The sequence below is a fragment of the Oncorhynchus gorbuscha genome, linkage group LG13 (assembly GCF_021184085.1).
Source record: "Oncorhynchus gorbuscha isolate QuinsamMale2020 ecotype Even-year linkage group LG13, OgorEven_v1.0, whole genome shotgun sequence".
In the NCBI taxonomy this organism is placed as follows: domain Eukaryota; kingdom Metazoa; phylum Chordata; class Actinopteri; order Salmoniformes; family Salmonidae; genus Oncorhynchus; species Oncorhynchus gorbuscha.
Window position 1 is genome coordinate 77,031,756 of NC_060185.1, and position 23,368 is coordinate 77,055,123.

General features: G+C 42.8%; 1 pseudogene; it reads right to left on the reverse strand.

Moving 5' to 3' along the window:
• Positions 1 to 21,728, reverse strand: part of LOC123992366 — a 41,054-nt pseudogene extending 19,326 nt beyond the window's left edge.
• Positions 21,729 to 23,368: the final 1,640 nt, after the last annotated feature.

The following is a 23,368-nucleotide window of genomic DNA, read 5'->3' on the forward strand; positions in this document are numbered from 1 at the left end:
CTGTATCATTCAACCGTCATATGCAACAAGTGTCTAGGATTCACACCTGACCTCTTGACTGTAATGTGTGCTGATGTTGATGTCAGGTAACTATCTGGACATTGGTTCTGGATAAGGTTAAGTTTCTCTATACAATGTCAAGGGCTTTGAGAATCTGGAAAAGCTATATATAAAATGCAATCAATTTGAACTTCTTCATTCAATTTGACCAATATTATCCATGTGTCCATACCTGTGCCGGTCTGGTTGGCTGAAGAGCTGTTGTTGAGGTTGGGAGGCGGTGGCGGTACGCCGGTGGGCTTGGTGTGAGAGTTGACAGCTTTGTGGATCCCTCTCTGAGGAGGGATGGGTGGGACTGGGACCTTGCGGGGAGCCGGCATGTTAGGATCCATCGCTTTGATTTGCGTGCTTTTGGACTCGACTGTGGAAAAGTTGGCAGCGCTGGATCACTCAATCAAGGGACAAAGCTACTCTGTGAGTTACATGAGACAGCATTTCTCTACACGTTGCAAACTGCAAATGTGGAAAGCAACCTAATACGAGTGCCAAGAATGATCTCATAGATTACAGTAAATCTAGGTTGTTTTTTTGCAGATCGAAACAGAAATGCAATACAATGACAATAGCACGACAACACTCCCTTCCAAGGATCAAACTCATTGTTCTATACACACCCATCTTGTTTCTATTGACCTTTCACAACACAAATATTACTAGAGATAAAATGTTAGGGAAATGAGGCAACACCCAGCACAGCAGGGCTGTTAGAGAGAAAGAGGATGTGTCACAAATGGCACCCTATTCCCTATAAAGTGCACTACTTTTGACCAGGGCCCATAGGAAAAAGGGTGCCATTTGGGAAGCAACCCTCAGCCTGTGGTAATGGGGTTACACTGTCTCTATCATTAACCAGCCATGCCAAGGCAACGGTTCGACATTTCAAAAACTGTTACTGTCCCCATCAAGCCAAACTGCTTGGGGACCTATATTTAAAATAGCTAGCCTATTGCTTTCAATATTCCAGGAGTGGGTGTTGTAAATGAGGTCATAATCATTAAGAAATGTAATGGATTTTCTATATTTTTAGCACTTTTGGCGGGTTGAAACATTAGTCTATATACAATGCATCTATAACAGAGTAGTGATGGGTCAGTCAGGGCTCTACAGTGAGACCATTTCACTCGCTTATGCGCCTAAATATTTTGTTGTTTAACCTGGAATGTTAATTTAGGAGCACCAGTACGCTTAGAAGAATGAAGGATTCTATCTATAACAATGTTCATATTTTTAATTGTGCTCCTAAATGTCTTTGTGTGGGCCTACATTTTTCAACGTACACGCAACACATGCACCTTGTAATAAAGGTCAGCGTAGAGCCCTGCCAGTCTTTTAACTGTGGCATATTATATGAAGACAGTGGACACCAATATTAACTTGATACGAGTAATCCCATTTAGATAAGCCACAATCCACATCAACCACAGTCAAAACTAAATCAAAAGACACGGCTACAGGCTCTGGTAACTCAACATCAGAGATAGGACATACCAGTAGGTACGGTGCCACTGCCACCTTGAAAGGGGCCTCTGACCGTAAACATAGCTGAGGAATGTAACCGGTAGACATAGGTGAAACGTGAAAGAAGAGGACGTAGGGGGAAATTACTAAGGCGTGGAAGTCAGTCACCCTGGGGAAATAAATACATGTTGGATGAGTTCATGAATAATACATGCACTAGTGAGTAAGGGCGTCTGTAGGGTACAGTAGTGTTGAGCAGAGAGAGAAGCAAGAGAAAGAGAGAATCAAGAGAGAGCGCGAGACAGCGAGAGACAGAGCGAGAGACAGCGAGACAGAGCATGAGACAGCGAGAGACAGAGAGCAAGAGACAGAGAGGGCGAGACAGCGAGGGAGAGACAGCGAGAGACAGCGCGCGAGATAGCGAGAGAGAGTGCGAGACAGCGAGAGAGAGTGCGAGACAGCGAGAGACTGAGAGCGCGAGACAGCGAGAGACAGAGAGCGCGAGACAGAGAGTGCGAGACAGAGAGCGCGAGACAGTGAGAAAGAGCGAGAGACAGAGAGCGAGAGACAGAGAGCGAGAGACAGCGAGCGCGAAACAGCGAGAGCGAAACAGCGAGAGCACGAAACAGCGCGAGCGAGACAGCGAGAGACAGAGAGCGCGAAACAGCGAGAGACAGAGAGCGCAAAACAGCGAGAGACAGAGAGCGCAAAACAGCGAGAGACAGCGAGAGCGCGAAACAGCGAGAGACAGCGAGAGCGAAACAGCGAGAGACATCGAGAGCGAAACAGCGAGAGACAGAGAGCGCGAAACAGCGAGAGACAGAGAGCGCGAAACAGTGAGAGACAGAGTGCGCAAAACAGCGAGAGACAGAGAGCGCAAAACAGCGAGAGACAGAGAGCGCGAAACAGCGAGAGACAGAGAGCGCGAAACAGCGAGAGACAGAGAGCGCGAAACAGCGAGAGACAGAGAGCGAAACAGCGAGAGACAGAGAACGCGAAACAGCGAGAGACAGAGAGCGCAAAACAGCGAGAGACAGAGAGTGCGAAACAGCGAGAGACAGAGAGCGCAAAACAGCGAGAGACAGAGAGCGCGAGACAGAGAGCGCGAGACAGAGAGCGAGAGACAGAGAGCGAGAGACAGAGAGCGAGAGACAGAGAGCGAGAGACAGAGAGCGAGAGACAGAGAGCGAGAGACAGAGAGCGAGAGACAGAGAGCGAGAGACAGAGAGCGAGAGACAGAGAGACGAGAGAGAGCAGAGACAGAGCGAGAGACAGAGAGCGAGAGACAGAGAGCGAGAGACAGAGAGCGAGAGACAGAGAGCGAGAGACAGAGAGCGAGAGACAGAGAGCGAGAGACAGAGAGCGAGAGACAGAGAGCGAGAGACAGAGAACGAGAGACAGAGCGAGAGACAGAGAGCGAGAGACAGAGCGAGAGACAGAGCGAGAGACTGAGTGCAAAAGACAGAGTGAAAAGAGAAAGAGAAAAAGAGAGAAAGAGCGAGGGCGAGAGAGAGACTGGCTCACCTTGCTGCTTGGCTCTCTTCAACTGGGAGAAGAAGGACTGGCTGCGCTCATCATCCTGGAGCTCCAGAATCAGCTCCAGGGCTTTCTCCCCTCCGACCCGTATCCTAATGCAAGCTGGAGGGGCAGGAAGAAACACACATCCACCATTGACTCCCCTTATGGCAACCACAGACTCATTCAATTCAATACACTATTTATTCCTAAGGGGCAATTATTGCTGGGTATAGAGTGACAGGGCAGGAGGGGCAGGCAGACAACACATGACAGGATACGTTGTTACATTCACCACAACTTAGCCTACACAAATATACCATTTACTCACTCACCACAACCATGGAGACACTACCCATGTCCACTTGCATGTCTACCAACTCCGCACAAAATGAAGTAGACAGTGATTTGCCAACAGTGAGCTATTTCAACAGAGTGCAGGTAGTCCCATCGCCTCAGGCAACACATGACCAACTTTTGCAACTAAATAAATCTGCAGAGACAACCAGGCATGGAGCTCAGGGCATGCGTGGCATGCACTAAAAATTAACCAAATTGGATGAAGAGCTCTGTTACAAACAATTGTCATGTTTTTATTGTAGTGCTGTTGCCACAACACTGGTCTTGCACATAAGCTCCTACAATAAAGGTAGAAACAACAACACAATGATGCTGAATTACTTATAGCAAACCTCCACTAGAAACAATTCCTATCAAGGTGGATGACCATTTAAAAAACGGAAGTATGAGGAGAAAAGTCTTACTTACTTTTTGATGGCAAGTCAATGAGCAGCGCTTCTTCGGCCTCTGAAATAAAGCAGTTAAAAAGAGAACATTAAAGAGTTGTAAACGTGAGGCTCAAAGGTCTGTGGGGAAGAGTGAATATGTCATGACAACAGGTTTCAATAGGCTCTTGCTACTAGCTGTTGACTTTCAAATGTCTGGCCATCGTAAACAAAGCACCTTGGACTTGTTCCACTACGACAAGCAATAACCTTGAGTTAATACTGCTACCATGGTAGGGAGTTAAGGAATGTCAAGTTTAAATGCCTGCAGGCTTTACAAGAGAGGGGCTCTGCATCACAATCAGCTGTCTGTTGGTACAGGAACCGTTCTATATCAATTCTATGAAATCTGCTCTGAACTGTAGCAGTTCAATAACATTTCCAAAGCATTTCCTTAGCATGCACTGCAAACAATGGTACCATTCAATAACACTTCCCAAACATTTAGCCTAGTTACATTGAAAAACTAAATGGTAGGCATACATGGAATTTAAAAGGTGAATTGAGACCCGGTGGTCACTTACCTCGCACAATCTGAAAATGACTGTTGATGGGTATGGACAACTGATGTACCGGACAGGACACAACAGTATCAGGGTTAGCCAAAACACCTAACCTGGAGGGAGAGGAGGAAATTATTTTTGAATACAGCACCCTACATGGTTGGTCTTCAGATAGGAAGTTTCATTTAATCTAATTTGCATAAAACCTCATGCAGTATAGTGAGCAAGAGAGGTGTTGTCATAGTGCTTTTCACAGACTTCCCTAAAACATTTAAGTGGAAAACGATAAACGTAAACAGTACTTATGTAACTTAGCCCAAACAGTTGCCGTTCATGATGCAAGATATTCAAATGCGAGCGCAATGAAAAGTAAATGATTAGGTATTTATGTTAGAGCTTCAGAGCTGTGATGTGTGGGTTAATGTAGGGTCATATTTCTCTCCCTGATGATGACAATGCAACAGCCAAAGCATCAGTGAACTGAAGTCGATTACAACCGAAATCCATGCAAGACATTCAAATAAACGAGAGCCTCATATGAAAACGATCACAAGGCCTGAGCTTTAATCCAACTCAAATGGAGCGTCTGTCTGAGCTGTGATGAGGGTTAATGTAGGTCAAGTCTCACTCCCTACCAGTGACTGTACAGCAGCAGGCAGGGCGTCAGAACATGTCCACACATCCTTTCAACTCTTAACAAGAAATGTGATTACTGTGCAAAGTGGAACATGATGCAACCCTGGCTGCTTGTCTGAATGTGCCAGGTCAGGACACTCTAGCTGGAGATGGCACCGTAAGTAGTATACCCAACTTCTCTTCCAAAACTCCCCTATAAAGTCCCTTGTCATTATATATAGACCTAATAGGTTCCACCCATCATCAACAAGCAGACCTAATAATACTATGGCGAGCTCTGTCCCTCCAGTTTCCCGGAAAGAAAATGATCAATTCAATGTGTGACAGAACTGGGCGATAACCCCAACCCATATTGCGATAAATTCCATGAATTGATGCGACCACGATAGATAGAACGATACGATCATAACATAGATGTCTACCACATTTTAACTTTTTTTAATTATCCTTTAAGCTACTACTAGTTTGATGGCTGTAGCCATCAAATGTCTCATTAACGATTAACCATAACTTATTTAATTTCATAACTTATAGGCTAGTATAGACGACTTAACTTTATCGTAATGAAATGCCTGCGATAAGTGATCGTGTCATAGTTTTCAGTTTATCGTCCCAGCTCTAGAGTGACATAACATAATTGAAAACCCATTTGACATTGGAAGTACACATGCCTGACATCTTCCCCTCCTGGTACCTCTCCTGGTAATCACTCATTTATGAGTGGTCTAAGGCACTGCATCTCAGTCCAAGAGGCGACACTACAGTCCCTGGTTCGAATCCAGGCTGTATCACATCCGGCTGTGATTGCGAGTCCCATAGGGCGGGGCACAATTGGCACAGCGTCGTCCGAGATTGACCGGGGTAGGCTGTCATTGTAAATAAGAATTTGTTCTTAACTGACTTGCCTAGATAAATAAATTATAAATCTCAGCCTATGAGAGCATAGCATAGGCCTACTACTCAGACTAGAGCAGAGCTTAGATTAAGTTCACTTTATTCAACAATTGTACACAATGTCCAACCGAAATATGACTTCCACTTCATCCCAACCTCTGAAAGACACACTTACAGTGCATTCAGAAAGTATTCAGACCCCTTGACTTATTCCACATTGTTACATTACAGCCTTATTTTAAAATTGATTCAATATTTTTTCTCAATCTAAACACTATACCCCATAATGACACATCAAAAACAGGTTTTTCTTATTTTAAAAAACAAAACAGAAATACGTTATTTATTTACATAAGTATTCAGACCCTTTGCTACGAGACTCGAAATTGAGCTCAAGTGCATCCTGTTTCCATTGATCATCCTAGAGATGTTTTTACAACTTCATTAGAATCCACCTGTGGTAAATTCAATTGATTGGACATGATTTGGAAAGGCACACACCTGTCTATATAAGGTCCCACAGTTGCCAGTGCATATCAGAGCAAATACCAAGCAATGAGGTCGAAGGATTGTCCATGGAACTCTGGGACAGGATTGTGTCGAAGCACTGGGGAAGATCTGGGGAAGCATACCAAAACAATGTCTGCAGCATTGAAGGTCCCCAAGAACACAGTGGCCTCCATCATTCTTAAATGGAAGTAGTTTGGAACCACCAAAACTCTTCCAAGAGCTGGCTCTGACAGAGCTCCGGAGTTCCTCTGTGGAGATGGGAGAACCATCCAGAAGGACAACCATCTCTGCAGCACCAATCAGGCCTTTATGGTAGAGTGGCCAGACGGAAGCCACTCCTCAAAAGGCACATGACAGCCCGCTTGGAGTTTGCCAAAAGGCACCTAAAGGACTCTCAGACCATGAGATACAACATTCTCTGGTCTGATGAAACCAAGATTAAACTCTTTAGCCTGAATGCCAAGCGTCACGTCTGGAAGAAACCTGGTCCCATCCCTACGGTGAAGTATGATGGTGGCAGCATCATGATGTGGGGATGTTTTTCTGCAGCAGGGGCTAATAGTCTAGTCAGGATCGAGGGAAAGATGAACGGAGTAAAGTACAAAGAGATCCTTGATGACCTGCTCCAGAGCGCTCAGGACGTCAGACTGGGGCGAAGGTTCACCTTCCAACAGGACAACGACCCTAAGCACACAGCCAAGACAACGCAGGAGTGGCATCGGGACAAGTCTCTGAATGTCCTTGAGTGGTCCAGCCAGAGCCCGGACTTGAACCCGATCAAACATCTCTAGAGACCTGAAAATAGCTGTGCAGTGATGCTCCCCATCCAAACTGACAGAGCTTGAGAGGATCTGCAGAGAGGATTGGGAGAAACTTCCCAAATACAGGTGTTCCAAGAAGACAAGGCTGTAATCACTGCCAAAGGTACAGTGGGGCAAAAAAGTATTTCGCCAGCCACCAATTGTGCAAGTTCTCCAACTTAAAAAGATGAGAGGCCTGTAATTTTCATCATAGGTACACCTCAACTATGACAGACAAAATTAGAAAAAAAATCCAGAAAATCACATTGTAGGATTTTTTATGAATTTATTTGCAAATTGTGGTGGAAAATAAGTATTTGGTCAATAACAAAAGTTTATCTCAATACTTTGTTATATGCCCTTTGTTGGCAATGACAGAGGTCAAACGTTTTCTGTAGGTCTTCACAAGGTTTTCACACACCTGTTGCTGGTATTTTGGCCCATTCCTCCGTGCAGATCTCCTCTAGAGCAGTGATGTTTTGGGGCTGTTGCTGGGCAACACGGACTTTCAACTCCCTCCAAAGATTTTCTATGGGGTTGAGATCTGGAGACTGGCTAGGCCACTTCATTGCCCGGGCAGTGATTTTGGGATCATTGTCATGCTGAGACCCAGCCACGTTTCATCTTCAATGCCCTTGCTGATGGAAGGAGGTTTTCGCTCAAAATCTCACGATACATGGCCCCATTAATTCTTTCCTTTACATGGATCAGTCGTCCTGGTCCCTTTGCAGAAAAACAGCCCCAAAGCATGATGTTTCCACCCCCATGCTTCACAGTAGGTATGGTGTTCTTTGGATGCAACTCAGTATTCTTTGTCCTCCAAACACAACGAGTTGAGTTTTTACCAAAAAGTTATATTTTGGTTTCATCTGACCATATGACATTCTCCCAATCTTCTTCTGGATCATCCAAATGCTCTCTAGCAAAGTTCAGACGGGCCTGGACATGTACTGGCTTAAGCAGGGGGACACGTGTGGCACTGCAGGATTTGAGCCCCTGGCGGCATAGTGTGTTACTGGTAGGCTTTGTTACTTTGGTCCCAGCTCTCTGCAGGTCATTCACTAGGTCCCCACATGTGGTTCTGGGATTTTTGCTCACCATTCTTGTGATAATTTTGACCCCACGGGGTGAGATCTTGCGTGGAGCCCCAGATTGAGGGAGATTATCAGTGGTCTTGTATGTCTTCCATTTCCTAATAATTGCTCCCACAGTTGATTTCTTCAAACCAAGCTGCTTACCTATTGCAGATTCAGTCTTCCCAGCCTGGTGCAGGTCTACAATTTTGTTTCTGGTGTCCTTTGACAGCTCTTTGATCTTGGCCATAGTGGAGTTTGGAGTGTGACTGTTTGAGGTTGTGGACAGGTGTCTTTTATACTGATAACAAGTTCAAACAGGTGCCATTAATACAGGTAATGAGTGGAGGACAGAGGAGCCTCTTAAAGAAGAAGTTACAGGTCTGTGAGAGCCAGAAATCTTGCTTGTTTGTAGGTGACAAAATACTTATTTTCCACCATAATTTGAAAATAAATTCATTAAAAATCCTACAATGTGATTTTCTGGATTTTTTTCTCATTTTGTCTGTCATAGTTGAAGTGTGCCTATGATGAAAATTACAGGCCTCTCTCATCTTTTTAAGTGGGAGAACTTGCACAATTGGTGGCTGACAAAAGACTTTTTTGCCCCACTGTACTTCAACAAAGTACGGTGTAAAGGGTCTGAATACTTACGCAAATATGATAGTTATTATTTTTTTGTATTATCAATTTGCACACAAAGCAAATGTTTTTGCTTTGTCATTATGGGATAGTGTGTGTAGATTGAGGGGAAAATACATTTTTGAATAAGGCTGTAACGTAACAAAATGCTGAAAATGTCAAGGGGTCTGAATATTTTCAGAATGCAATGTACAGGTTGGAGCAGGGGGCTGTTAGATACATACAGGTTGGAGCAGGGGGCTGTTAGATACATACAGGTTGGAGCAGGGGGCTATTAGATACATACAGGTTGGAGCAGGGGGCTGTTAGATACATACAGGTTGGAGCAGGGGGCTGTTAGATACATACAGGTTGGAGCAGGGGGCTATAAGATACATACAGGTTGGAGCAGGGGGCTATTAGATACATACAGGTTGGAGCAGGGGGCTATTAGATACATACAGGTTGGAGCAGGGGGCTATTAGATACATACAGGTTGGAGCAGGGGGCTATTAGATACATACAGGTTGGAGCAGGAGGCTGTTAGATACATAGAGGTTGGAGCAGGTTAAGTGCCTTGGCTCAGTGTGTACATAGTTTTAATCCATTTAGGTAGTCGACCACGGAGTTTGTGTGCGCTCTCATGTGAGTCTCATTAGAGTGGTGGTGGGATACAGACATAATAAGCAGCGTGATGGCTGGCACTGGGGCTAACCTCTGTCTCTCTACTGCACACACACACCAGCTGAAATGGTCCTGAGTATTATCACACACTAAACAAAAACATCAAACAAGCAACCATGTTCAGAGCCGATGACTGAGAATCTCCTCATGTGCTGGCTGTCAGATAAAGCCTAGAGTGGTGCGTAAACCCAGGCTTCTCAAAGTGGGGAGGTACTGCAGGGGGTCCGTGCCCAGATATCAAAACAATATATAAAAACATCTGATTGCAGGAAAAGCCACTTTGGCAGCTGACTGCGTCAACATGAGATTCTGACATGAAAACCACTAGGCAATCTGAGGTTTGTAATAAATGGTCTGCATGCATTTGGCAGTGAACTCCCATCAGGACACAGCCTGCGGATCAATTCAGGCATGCTGCACCGGTCTATTGTTTTATGCTGTAGTGCTGCACTGTGTCTTTCTAGAGGCATAGCTGTCAATCATCACTCACCCTCAAACATTATGCTGCTAAAAACATAATGAGGAACCTTGTAATGCAAGGTAGACTACAGAACACCATGGCAAACATTGGTATGGTCTTTCTGCATAGTCTTGTACAGATGGCCCACACAAGCAAAAATGTCCTGCAAGTAGCAGTCGGACAGGAAGAGGGTTTTGCAATGCAATGTTTCATCTCAAATTGTACACCACTGCTTGACAGAAATAAACCTGACCACTTGAGTACAACTCATCATTATGACCCAGTATGGGTGAGAAAGGCAGATATGAATGAACATACATTTTCAGACACTGAGTTCTCTAATGTTAGTACTTACATAAACTCCCCAGAGAACTCAATCAGTGACAGTAGCCTGGGCTCCTTCTGACCGGACAGCCTTACCTCCTGTCCTCTTACAGTTTGAGCATCACTATTAAGGAACCAGCAGCAATGATGAGAGGGCAGGGACACACACTAGGGCAGGCTAGAACTTGAAGATGAAACTACAAATAGGCCGAGTGACCAGAATATTGGTTATGATTTGGTCAACAAATATTTAACCACACTTGCTATTCCAGACTGTTGTCTATTCAAGGTTGTCGTGAAATACTTCAAATGGAGCTATATGTTAATAACAATGGAAGACGTGTATAAGGCTTATGTGGTATTATTGAGAGAAAAAATTGTTAAGCTAGTTAGTACAGTTGCACAACCTACAAACAGTAAGTCATCATGACCATATACTGTATGGGCCAAGTAACTGGTTATTTGGTTACATTGTTTTGGAAACTGAAGCAAAAAGCAAGAGTTTTTAGGCTGTTGAGATTCCAAGACATGCACAGCTGGACAGAGCCATAGAGATCCTATTTAATTCAAATTTTGTATTATAATTCTATGGACAGAATATTCCTAGCTAGCTAACTAGGCTTACTGGGTTAACAAATCAAACTTTATGGATGCAAATGCAGAGAATAAGGACTGTAAGAGTCTAATCCGTGGTAAAAAATATATATATATATATATATATAAAATAAAATAATTTTAAAAGCTGAAATGTAATAAAATAATATATACAAAATATTAATTATCTAAAAGAACTGAATGACTAAAACACTAAGAGCACCCTGTGGAAAAACAAAGATAAAAAGGTGTTAAAGATCTCTTTTAAAAAATGCCCACAGTTTCACAGTTTAAAAACGCAGGTTCTCTGGCAGGCTGTTCCAGGGGCTGAGGGCATAGCAACTAAAGTCTGCCTCTTGGTCCAAGGTTTTGGGATAGTTAAAAGGCTAGTGCCAGAGGAACTGTGGGACCTACTGGGTACATTCTGCATGTCTGTCATGTATTTGGGTGCACAATCGTAAAATGATTTAAAGACTAATAAAATAATATTGTCTAAATAAATTCTAAAACTTTCAAAATCTATTCTAAAACACACAGAAAACAAATACAGATAATTAAAAACCGGTGTACGGTGTGCTCTCCGTATGGTCTTGGTCAGTTGACCAAAGGCTTTCTTGGGTAGTATTAAATCAACCCTGCTAGTAAAACATGGATCATTATTTCAGTGTCAGACTGAGAAAAACACGAATCAGCTGAAATATTCAGAGTAAACACAACAAAATGTTTGACCTGCAAGACAATATTATTAAAAATATAAAATGCAACCAAACCTAAACAGTTAATTTAGCTGGATAATTTAGCGATCTAAAAACCTAAAGCTATGTTAGCATGCTAACAGCTACCTAGTTTTATAAAAGCAAAACAAAAAAAATGGCAGACTTTCATAAGGATATTGCCAAGCACTGCTCGTCACTCCCAAAGCCCGAGGAGGAATCCATTCTCACCGATATATATTTAGCTACGGGTGGTAACTAATGGTATATACACGGACCGTCCAGACGTTTACCCAAGGAAAGTTCCAGGTGACAGCTGTCTACCGGGACGTTTAACCGGCGGGGGAGTGCTAGGGCCTAGGCTAGTAGTAGTCATGCTATGTTGATATTGCTGTCATGAGAAAATGTTAGTCTGGTCCTGGAAGTTTTTTTCAGACGCAACTCACGTTCGCAGTCACACAAAATATGCGTGGTAGTTAACTAACCTTAGCTGTGTTTATCAAAATGCCGGTAGCATAGCTAGCTTTTATAATCATGTAATTAGATCGCTAGTAAATCCTCCATGTGGCACCTTGTCTTCAATGCCGTCTTCCCTCCTCTTCAATGTCACAGCTTCCAGATGCCAGGCTGGACAGCTAGCCATCCAGCTGCTACGAAAACCCCGGACTTGCGAGGTGTGGTTACTGCCAGTGTCAGATTTCGCTAATGAGAACTTCTACGCTGCGCATCATTTGCGCATATATATTAAAAGAGAAGGACGGGTCATAATATGGGAAGGGAAAAAACATATTAATTCCCATACACAGGCTACATCAGAACAGTCTGGACGTATATTATCAGAATCATAAGGCCTGCTCCAGCATCAAAGTGTGTTAGCCCAAAGGCCGGCAGATGGAGATATTGATTGAGTCTTTTCCATCATACCGTCCAACGCATTGTATGCAGCCGGCAATACAATCATATCCCCGGTTTGTACCTAAAACATTCTCCATGCAGGCTGCAAATGCATCGATTTCTTCCTTAACTAGATTTAATGGCAAGAAGGGGGGAAATATGCGTACTTTCGTTATGAAACACTATTTTCCACAACTAAATGTTGCATATTGCATCCAGGTGGTGGAAAATTGAGTTTCATGAAGAAAGTATTCATATTTTCAGACATTAAATCTAGTTAAGGAGGAAATCGACGCGTTTACAGCCTGCATGGAGAATGTTTTAGGTTGAACCGGTCCACGGGGATACGAGTGTTTGCCGGCTGCATTCAATGCATTTGGACGGTAAAATGAAAGCATGAATACCAGCTCAACATAGCCATCTGCCGGCCTTTGGGCTATATGTGTGGGTATGATGAAAGGTATAGAATACAATTGGTTGCAAATTGATCATACCTTAAGGAATGAGTCCATAAAAACCCCTTTAGCTCCTATTCACTTTATTAGGCTAATACAGTACCTAATTAGGGACTACATTTACAAAGCTCTCTGATCCGTTTATAAAAATGATAATCTCTTACCTGGACTAACATTATCAATAATGTGTTTGAGACACAGTTGAACCTATGCGACAGGAATCCTAGCGGTTAGAGTGTTGGGCCAGTTTTCAAAAGGTTGCCAATTTGAATCCCAGAGCCGACAAGGTGAAAAAATCTGATGTGCTCTTGAGCAAGGCACTGAATGATAATGGCTGACCGTGATCCCATTATCCAAGGGTGTTACAGGGGGAGTTGGGATATGCAAAAAAACACATTTCCAATTGTGAAATAGGACAAATATAAGCACCCACCAAATTCTCTCCCCCGCTACTCTCTCCTCTTCCATCCTATCATCTCTTCCCTCTGCTCAAACCTTCTCCAACCTATCTCCTGATTCTGCCTCCTCAACCCTCCTCTCCTCCCTCTCTGCATCCTTTGACTCTCTATGTCCCCTATCCTCCAGGCCGGCTCGGTCCTCCCCTCCCGCTCCGTGGCTCGATGACTCATTGCGAGCTCACAGAACAGGGCTCCGGTCAGCCGAGCGGAAATGGAGGAAAACTCGCCTCCCTGCGGACCTGGCATCCTTTCACTCCCTCCTCTCTACATTTTCCTCCTCTGTCTCTGCTGCTAAAGCCACTTTCTACCACGCTAAATTCCAAGCATCTGCCTCTAACCCTAGGAAGCTCTTTGCCACCTTCTCCTCCCTCCTGAATCCTCCTCCCCCCCTTCTCCCTCTCTGCAGATGACTTCGTCAACCATTTTGAAAAGAAGGTCGACGACATCCGATCCTCGTTTGCTAAGTCACACGACACCGCTGGTTCTGCTCACACTGCCCTACCCTGTGCTCTGACCTCTTTCTCCCCTCTCTCTCCAGATGAAATCTCGCGTCTTGTGACGGCCGGCCGCCCAACAACCTGCCCGCTTGACCCTATCCCCTCCTCTCTTCTCCAGACCATTTCCGGAGACCTTCTCCCTTACCTCACCTCGCTCATCAACTCATCCCTGACCGCTGGCTACGTCCCTTCCGTCTTCAAGAGAGCGAGAGTTGCACCCCTTCTGAAAAAACCTACACTCGATCCCTCCGATGTCAACAATTACAGACCAGTATCCCTTCTTTCTTTTCTCTCCAAAACTCTTGAACGTGCCGTCCTTGGCCAGCTCTCCCGCTATCTCTCTCTGAATGACCTTCTTGATCCAAATCAGTCAGGTTTCAAGACTAGTCATTCAACTCAGACTGCTCTCCTCTGTATCACGGAGGCGCTCCGCACTGCTAAAGCTAACTCTCTCTCCTCTGCTCTCATCCTTCTAGATCTATCGGCTGCCTTCGATACTGTGAACCATCAGATCCTCCTCTCCACCCTCTCCGAGTTGGGCATCTCCGGCGCGGCCCACGCTTGGATTGCGTCCTACCTGACAGGTCGCTCCTACCAGGTGGCGTGGCGAGAATCTGTCACAATTAATCTTCTCCTTTCCCCCTTCTGATGACCAGATGGCGAATCGCATCTCTGCATGTCTGGCAGACATATCAGTGTGGATGACGGATCACCACCACAAGCTGAACCTCGGCAAGACGGAGCTGCTCTTCCTCCCGGGGAAGGACTGCCCGTTCCATGATCTCGCCATCACGGTTGACAACTCCATTGTGTCCTCCTCCCAGAGCGCTAAGAACCTTGGCGTGATCCTGGACAACACCCTGTCGTTCTCAACCAACATCAAGGCGGTGGCCCGTTCCTGTAGGTTCATGCTCTACAACATCCGCAGAGTACGACCCTGCCTCACACAGGAAGCGGCGCAGGTCCTAATCCAGGCACTTGTCATCTCCCATCTGGATTACTGCAACTCGCTGTTGGCTGGGCTCCCTGCCTGTGCCATTAAACCCCTTCAACTCATCCAGAACGCCGCAGCCCGTCTGGTGTTCAACCTTCCCAAGTTCTCTCACGTGACCCCGCTCCTCCGTTCTCTCCACTGGCTTCCAGTTGAAGCTCGCATCCGCTACAAGACCATGGTGCTTGCCTACGGAGCTGTGAGGGGAACGGCACCTCAGTACCTCCAGGCTCTGATCAGGCCCTACACCCAAACAAGGGCACTGCGTTCATCCACCTCTGGCCTACTCGCCTCCCTACCACTGAGGAAGTACAGCTCCCACTCAGCCCAGTCAAAACTGTTCGCTGCTCTGGCCCCCCAATGGTGGAACAAACTCCCTCACGACGCCAGGACAGCGGAGTCAATCACCACCTTCCGGAGACACCTGAAACCCCACCTCTTTAAGGAATACCTAGGATAGGATAAGTAATCCCTCTACCCCCCCCCCCCCCTTTAAGATTTAGATGCACTATTGTAAAGTGACTGTTCCACTGGATGTCATAAGGTGAATGCACCAATTTGTAAGTCGCTCTGGATAAGAGCGTCTGCTAAATGACTTAAATGTAAATGTAAATATGCTTGATGGACAGTTTAGTGTAGGCTACATTAAGATCAAATCAAATGTATTTATAAAGCCCTTTTTACGTTAGCAGTTGTCACAAAGTGGTTATACAGAATCCCATCCTAAAACCCCAAACAACAAGCAATGCAGATGTAGAAGCACAGTGGCTAGGAAAAACTCCCTAGAAAGGCAGGAACCTAGGAAGAAACCTAGGAACCAGGCTCTGATGGGTGGCCAGTCCTCTTCTGGCTGTGCCGGGTGGAGATAGTACATGGCCATGACCAGCAGGGTCATTTAGAGGTCAAGACAGCAGGCGTGGTAGAGGGAGAGAGAGTCCTCTTTACAGTTGAAGTCATTTAATAGTACAAAATCAAACAAACATTTGATTTGACTCAGTGCAACTGAAATTGATCTGTAATTTCCCAAAACTTCAAAGCAATAAGTTGAAAGACCTCACCAACTAAAACCATGATGTCATGTTATTGTGTGTATTGTTCACTCAAGTCATCTCAATATAAAGAGGTTAGGTCACCATATCATATACTACCAGAGTTGGGTAGGTTACTTCTGAACGTTATCTGTTACAGTTACTACTTACCTATCAAAATTGTATTCAATAGCGTAACTTTTGGATTCCACAAATTCAGTAATGTAATGTGATTACTTTCAGTTACTTTTGAATTACTTTCCCCTTCAGAAGCATTAGAAGAAGACAGAAAGGATTCAACAACACACTTCAACTTGCTCCTTTTTTCCATGCTGAATTTAATGTCATTGAGAAAACAGAAAGGTTTCATCATGAAAAAATAAATATTGGAAAAATCCTTTCTGAATTTAAAAGTAATCCAAGAAGTAATCATCTAGTTTTTCAAAAGTATCTGTAATCTGATTACAATATTGTCACTGGTAATGTAACTGATTCATTTTTTGTAAACAGATTATATGTAACATGTACATGTAATCAGTTACTCCCCAACCCTGTATACTACGTATATTAAGGAAAGGTAGATCACATGAAATAACAAGAAAATAATTGGTACTAAATGTTCATTTTCAGTCCATGATTAATGTGTTGTTGCTGTCTATTCCCACCAGCTTCCCCGTGGATTCTCAGGTATTGCAGGCCTTTTAGAATATAATACCATACAATAAATCCCTGTAGATATTCAGACACTGCAGGCCTTTATCCCCCAGCTCTGTCAAGTCCTTGACATCCCTCACCACGGTGGAGCGCAGGCCGAACAGACAGAGCAGGAAGACTAGACCGGGGCAGATCCCTAAGACAAAGTAGAGGACCACTCTCGCTGGAAGACCTGTGGATGGAGGGATGATACACTAGTCTTGGGTGAAACTAGCATGACATTGTTCAATGAGGAATAAATAGAAGAACTAGCATGATATTGTTCAATGAGGAATAAATAGAAGAACTAGCATAATATTATTTAATGAGGAATAAATAGAAGAACTAGCATAATATTATTTAATGAGGAATAAATAGATGAACTATCATGATATTGTTCAATGAGGAATAAATAGAAGAACTAGCACGATATTGTTCAATGAGGAATAAATAGAAGAACTAGCATAATATTATTTAATGAGGAATAAATAGAAGAACTAGCATAATATTATTTAATGAGGAATAAATAGATGAACTATCATGACATTGTTCAATGAGGGATAAATAGAAGAACTATCATGATATTGTTCAATGAGGAATAAATAGAAGAACTAGCATAATATTATTTAATGAGGAATAAATAGATGAACTATCATGATATTGTTCAATGAGGAATAAATAGAAGAACTAGCATGATATTGTTCAATGAGGAATAAATAGAAGAACTAGCATAATATTATTTAATGAGGAATAAATAGAAGAACTAGCATAATATTATTTAATGAGGAATAAATAGATGAACTATCATGACATTGTTCAATGAGGGATAAATAGAAGAACTATCATGATATTGTTCAATGAGGAATAAATAGAAGAACTAGATATAATATTATTTAATGAGGAATAAATAGAAGAACTAGCATAATATTATTTAATGAGGAATAAATAGATGAACTATCATGACATTGTTCAATGAGGGATAAATAGAAGAACTATCATGATATTGTTCAATGAGGAATAAATAGAAGAACTAGCATATTGTTCAATAAGGAATAAATCAAATAACTAGTATGATATTGTTCAATGAGGAATAAATAGAAGAATTAGCATAATATTATTCAATGAGGAATAAATAGAAGAACTATCATGATACTGTTCAATGAGGAATAAATAGAACTATCATGATATTGTTCAATGAGGAATAAATAGAAGAACTATCATGATATTGTTCAATCAGGAATAGATAGAAAAACTAGGAGGATATTGTTCAATGAGAAATAGATAGAAGTAACATGATATTATTCAATGAGGAATAAATGGAAGAACTAGCAGGATATTGTTCAATGAGGAATACATAGAAGACAAAGCCTATGTTGACAGCTATACAGTCAAGAGAGTTACATTTGGTTGGCCTGGTCCCAGATCTGTTTATGCTGTCTTTCCATCTCCTACAGCTATACAGCACAAACAGATCTGGGACCAGGCTAACGATTGGTGCCTGCTGATCATTAAAGTAAAACAAGGCATACTATATACAGTACAAAAAGCCCTGCGTATGAGAAACCAGCCTACACGCACACAGCAAACAATAGACATACCCAGTAAAGATTTCAAGAGAGTTGGTATGAAACACGTTTTGAGACCTGATGATGCTGGGGCTGGTGTACCAGTAACAAAACACTGATACACTGATAGACAAGGACAGTCACACACATTTAAAATACAATTATATACAAACAATACAACTAAAATAATACAAATACAATAAAAAATAATGAGTGTGTGTGTGTGTGTGTGTTAAAGTGTGTGTGTGTTAGTGTGTCTGTGTGTGTTTGTGTCTTAAAGTGTTTGTGTTTTAAAGTGTGTCTGTGTATGTGTTTGTGTGTTAAAGTGTGTCTGTGTGTCCCCTCACAGTCCCCGCTGTTCCATGATATGTTGTTGAATCTTTTTTTTAAAGATAATTTTGCTGTTTGCTTGAGTAATTGGAGATGGAAGGGAGTGATGGCAACACGTCACTCAGGGCAGGTGGGCTGAGCCCCACCTGTTTTTTGGGGGGTTGTTGCTGGTTTTGCATGTTATTTTGGCATTAATATGTGTCAGATATCAGTATCAGCAAACAATGTAAAAAGTAAATAAATAGCCTCTTATCCACTAGTTGTCCCCTTATGCCATAGTTTGTACATCTCAATTGTCAGTAAAAACCACATTTGTTTAAGCAAGTCACCATTTCAGCTGTGTTTTTAAGGTAGTAAATGAGGCTGAATGAACTGTTTCGCTGCCAGACAAGGCTCCGCTGATAGCCAGGTGTATTTGATTATGCAGACAATCTGGAATTTTCATTACAGTAATACTTCTCATAAAAACTAGGAGATGCTATTCATCTCTGGTCAACCCTCAACCCAGAAAGACTGGCATGCATGCTGTTGATGTTAGTTCTGTATGTGCAATTAAGGGAAAGGCGTGCTGCTCCGTTTTTAGCCAACTGCAGCTTTGCAGGCATATTACCAGACAGTAATCAAGATGGAATGATACCAGAGACTGAACATCTAGATCTTTGTGTTACACAGATCATCTTTTTGTAACAGCCATACCCCTCCCCATTTTCACAACTTGGTCAATATGACTTGACCATGATAATTGACCATCCAGTGTTGCACCTAGGAATTTAGCTTCCTCAGCTTGCTCAACGGTCACACCCTTTATATGCAACATTATCAATAACATCAAAGGCTGCACTGAAATATAACAATACAGCTCCAACTATCCTCTTTTAATCCATATCTTTTAACCAATTATCAGTCATCTGAGTCAGTGCAGTACAAGTTGAGGGCCTTTCTCTATATGCATGCTGAAAGTCAGTAGTTAACTTGTTCTCTGAAAAATAGCATTGTATTTGGTCAAACACAATTCCCAGCATCAGTTTACTAAGAGCATGCAGCAAACTGATTGGGCGGCTGTTAGAGCCAGCAAAGGGTGCTTTACAGTTTCACAATTAACACAGGTTTGCTGAAACTACATCTCAGGTACTCAAAACAGTTAGCCAATTTCTCCAAACCCCACAGACATCTTGCAAAATGAAACACAGCAATCAAAATAATCTACTCCCTGCTCAAAATAAAAACATACATCAAATGAATCTAACTTTGTGATAACGAAGATCACACTAATGGGACATTCAAAACACTATCAGAACCTATTTCAGTGTAAAGACTATGATTTTGTTGTACTGTATGTTGTTTGTGTGTACTCAAACTAGAAAGTAACACAATTGCAAAAATTTACGTTTTATATTTCAACATTTATCAATACATGTCAAACAGCTTACTGTATGCACACATACAGTAAAAAAGCAAACATACAGCAAATATATTTTGCATATTCAAAGGAATAAAAATAGGCCTATGTGTACTACTGTACTGTATGTTAGATCAATTGTACAGAATAGATAAAGAAACTTTCAAAATACAGTAAAATCATAAGTCAGGAAACAAATACTCCATTGCAAAAACAAAATCAGTCATATCTGTTGTTTTGGTCCAGCAACAGATTTTCATCAACATCACAGGCAAAATTCTCATTGGCCAGACAGTGGGGGAAATACCTTCTGGCATGACTCATCCACCCCTGAAAGGACCAGAATGTCACCACAGGCCTCCCCATTGCCTGGAGAACAGCCATTCGTTCATGGGGTGTGCGATCATACACCTTCCACCCCCATGCGGAAAACAAATCAATGGGATTGAGAAATGGTGAATATGGTGTGAGATAGAGAATTGTAAACCTGGGATGGTCATGGAAGCAGTAGCAAAAATCGCGTTGTCCCAAATTAGAACATACATTTGCTGCTCAGGATCGCCTGGCCCTCTCTGCTCTGACTGAAAAAGATTGTAATGTAAAGTGTTCAGGAAATGAAGGAGATGGGCAGTGTGTATGTTCCAAGGGTGGCATGGCAGTGGAGGACCCCATTGTGGCTCATAGCTGCGCATATGGTGACATTTCCCTCGCGCTGGTCAGAACCCTCAATGATGGCGCGTTGACCAATGATGCTAAATTGAATCCAGCCTCACTTATGAATATGAGTTCCTGGGGGACAGGACTTGCATCCAACTCCATGATTCTCTGAAATAAGAGTAAATATTGTAATTGCTGTATGGTAAAGTTCACTGGCAACATCAATGAGTCTAATGTTTCAGGAGTGTAATACCACTACATTGCTTACTTGCACATATTCGTACAGTTTATCCTTCACTCTTTGGGAATTCCTTTCAAATGGGACTCTGTAGATTTGCTTCATCCGGAGATGGTGTTTCTTAAGGATGTGAGCTATTGTTGATAAGCTCACTGATGTTTTCAGTGTTTTCAATAATCTGTTGTTGGATTTCCGCAGTGTTATGGCATTATTTTCAACTACCATTTGCACAATGGCAGCCTCCACGTACGTGGTGGTCGTCTTTCAGTTCTACAAAAACAAAATAGCATAAAATACAGTAAATACTACAGTAATACAGTATACAAAATAAATATGTTGCAAAGTAGTATATCTCCCAATTTCATACATACAGTAATACATGATACATTGACTTTGTTTCCCCTTACAGTATGTATTGGAATCTACAGTCTTTACTCAGCTTGATGTTGTACTACTGTCAGGTAGTAAAAGTAGTAGAGAGGTCCAATGTCTACAGTACATACCAATTCTCATTTTGGAATGTCTGAATGATGGACGCTACGGTGAAGCAGCTCAGATTGGCCAGCACTTTCTGCCCAGCCTCTTGCATGGTCAAACCATGGTTGACAACATGGTCCACCATAGTCGGCCAAATTTCATCAGAGATTACTCTGTCCACCTCCACCTTTGTCCAACTCTACCTCTCTCTGCCAAATTTGCTTCCTGTCACGTTGGGGCGGCACTCGTGGTCGTCGTCACCGGTCTACTAGCCCACCTGCTTTAGGCCCACCTGCTTTAGGCCCACCTGCTTTAGGCCCACCTGCTTTAGTGCGGGCTTGTTTTCTGTTTGTCTGTGGATGGTTGCGTGTGGTATGTTCTCGGACCTTTTTGGTGTCCTGTTTTGGGTCGGTCATATTTTGTTTGCCTGTTGTGTTGGCGTTGACCACTTACCCATTGACCGAAATGAAGTCAGTTTTCTATGAATCGTCTGCGCCTGACTCTGCACCCACCACTCAAATCAAATCAAATGTATTTATATAGCCCTTCGTACATCAGCTGATATCTCAAAGTGCTGTACAGAAACCTAGCCTAAAACCCCAAACAGCAAGCAATGCAGGTGTAGAAGCACAGTGGCTAGGAAAAACTCGCTAGAAAGGCCAAAACCTAGGAAGAAACCTAGAAAGGAACCAGGCTATGTGGGGTGGCCAGTCCTCTTCTGGCTGTGCCGGGTGGAGATTATAACAGAACATGGCCAAGATGTTCAAATTACCAGCATGGTCGAATAATAATAATAAGGCAGAACAGTTGAAACTGGAGCAGCAGCACGGTCAGGTGGACTGGGGACAGCAAGGAGTCATCATGTCAGGTAGTACCGGGGCATGGTCCTAGGGCTCAGGTCCTCCGAGAGAGAGAAAGAAAGAGAGAAGGAGAGAATTAGAGAACGCACACTTAGATTCACACAGGACACCGAATAGGACAGGAGAAGTACTCCAGATATAACAAACTAACCCTAGCCCCCCTACACATAAACTACTGCAGCATAAATACTGGAGGCTGAGACAGGGGGGGTCAGGAGACACTGTGGCCCCATCCGAGGACACCCCCGGACAGGGCCAAACAGGAAGGATATAACCCCACCCACTTTGCCCTAGCACAGCCCCCACACCACTAGCTGTGTGACACTTCCACTGTTCTCCAAACACCAGAGTACTCACCGGGGGCCTTTTTATCCATAACAAAGGTCTGATTGCAAAGTGAACATTTAAGCAATTAGTGTTTGCACATGTGAAGAGTGAAAGAGATCAATTGGTAATTGAGCTTAGCTTGTTGAACAGTGTTGCTTTTCATTTACACACAATATATTTTAGTTGTGAAGGTTGTGTCAAAGGTTGCGAATTGCGTGTTGTGTTTTGTCAAATGTTTATTATAGAATAAATATGTGCCAGTAGTACTGCAGATCTGGTGTCTGGTTCTACTAAATGAGTTACAGGTGAGGGTCATTGTGCCTCATGGGCCAGTTTTAGTGTGTAAACATTTGGGGAAAACTGTAATAATACTACTAATTTATTCAACTTATATAGTGCTGTTCATTATATAAAAAAAGTTGATCGACAACCAAGAGACTGAAGGTTGAGAAAGTTCATAACAATATTTTTTCCACCTCTACCACACTAACTTGACCAAATTCAAAACAGCAATCCTACTCCTTAATTATTAGATATTTTATACAAAAATATGGTTCACTATTCAATGTTGTCATTTCTCTTCTTAGTTTTTCCACTTTACTAGTGAAATAGTCATTGAAATGACTACCAATATCTAAAGGTTTTGTTATAAATTGACCCATCAACTTCAATGAACGATGGAGAGGGATTGGGTTTTCTGCCTATGATATCATTTAAGGTATTCCAACTTATTTTTCCATTCTGCTTTATGTAATTTGCCTTGGTAATATAGTTTCTTCTTTGTTAAGTTTAGTCACAAAATTTCTCAATTTACAGTATGTCAACCAATCAGCTGAGTAGCCTGACTTGTTTTCCACCTCCTTTGCATC